Source organism: Ursus arctos, unplaced genomic scaffold (genome assembly GCF_023065955.2).
Source record: "Ursus arctos isolate Adak ecotype North America unplaced genomic scaffold, UrsArc2.0 scaffold_36, whole genome shotgun sequence".
NCBI lineage: Eukaryota > Metazoa > Chordata > Mammalia > Carnivora > Ursidae > Ursus > Ursus arctos.
Window position 1 is genome coordinate 11,067,629 of NW_026623050.1, and position 1,778 is coordinate 11,069,406.

The 1,778-nt window shown below is 44.8% G+C and overlaps 1 pseudogene; it reads left to right on the top strand.

Annotated features, from left to right (window-relative positions):
* The first annotated feature begins 229 nt into the window (after positions 1-229).
* On the top strand, positions 230-771 carry LOC113269730 (E3 ubiquitin-protein ligase RNF4-like; annotated as a pseudogene).
* The last annotated feature ends 1,007 nt before the right edge of the window (positions 772-1,778 follow it).

The following is a 1,778-nucleotide window of genomic DNA, read 5'->3' on the forward strand; positions in this document are numbered from 1 at the left end:
CCCACGTGGGAACACAGTGGTTGTGTAGGTGGAGACAAGAAGAACCAGAATCAGAGTTCAAATATGCCAGAAACTCTGGCCTCTAAATTCTTATGTAAGTCAGAGAGTAACTGACCAACAGCTGTGAGACACTGGGGACTTGAACTTTCACTGTAAACTTTGGCACAGATCACTTCTCTGAAGACTGGATCCAACAAGCATAATGAATATAAGAATGTGCTATGGTAGCATGGTGAATTCCAGACAAACCCAAGAATTCCATACAGCTGGGGAAAGAGGCCCAACTCCCGAGATGGTCTTAGAAGCAGAACTGATAGATCTCAGGGAAAGTGACGAAATAGTTGACCTCACCTGTGAATCCTAGAACCTACAGTGATTGACCTAACTTGCCATGACTCTGTTGTGATTACTGAAGAAAGGAGGTGGCCAGAGGGAAATGCAAGGTCACTCCAAGGCCAAATTGGTAGCTCTGTAGTGAGCAGGGATAGGGAGGAGTTGATGAGAAACAGAGATGTGTATGTGACCAACAGTACCTGCCATAATGCCCTGGAAGAAGAAGCTCTAAGTTGCACAGTACCTGGTTATATCCGATGTCGAATTTGTATGGATGGGTACTCTGAGACTGAACTGAGTAGGCGACACATTTACTCTACAGAATGTGGCCACATCTTCTGTAGTCGGTGCCTCTGCCCTTCCCTTAAATATAATAAAAATTGCCCAGATTGTTTGAAAAAACTCAACTGCTATCAGTACCACCGCATTTATATATGAGGTGTGCTGTGTCATTCAGGACAGACAGAACGCTTGGCATGGAAACATGTCCTTGTGAAGAAACATGGGCTGTTGGCACCTAACACACTGGACTCAAAAAGGCTGTTTTAAAAATTGTTCACTGGAGTATATAACAAACTCTTTCATTTCTCACACACTATGAGACTGCTTTTTGATTCCTTTAGTTTCATGCTTCAGGGCTGGACTTTGTCCTCAAAGCAATTCTTCCTTTTTCCGTCATAGTAATCAATTTTTAATTGACCACACAGGGGCATTTTGGATCATGTAAACAAGGGCAACATCCTAGAGATAGTGGAGCAAGTGGATGGAAGGAACCTGGGAGACTGACAACTTTGCAAGTCAGAACCACCATACAAATTTGGACTTTTACTTGAGAGATAAATAAACATTGTTTTTGTTTAAGCAACATATACAAGGTCTTATTTAGAGCAATGGAATCTTTATTTTAATTAAGGGACCAGGCAGGGCGCTGTCTCTGGGTTTCTGTGGATTTCCTGATTCCCCTGGAGTGGAAGGAAGTCAGTCCTTTCTGACCACATCTCCAGCCAGCAGGGTTCAGTTGGGTATATGGGCAGGCACCATGTCCCCTGGGACTCCTACTGGCCTTTGAAGCTAGTCTGAGGAGTTGCCTAGGCACTGGGTAATCTAGAGTTGTGGTTCTGTGCTCTCCGACCTGCCAGGCCAGAGAGGAGATGCCATCACCCTGGTTTTACAGGTGTGCCTGCCTCCACCACACTGGTCAGCTAATCAACAAGCTGGCATGCTTCTCTGTGAAGCATCACCATCCCAGATGCTCCAACGTCACAGGCTTTGAGAAGACCTCCTCACCACCCATGCTCCACCTCTTCCTTCTTTTGCAAAGGATCATATAGCACTCACAATTCAGCCTGCATTTTAAAATTAGAGAGGATGTGATTTCTACAGTTCTCTCTCCTTTTCCCTCAGAATGAAATGGGCAGTAAAGTTTGTGCCTTACTTTCTGTGGC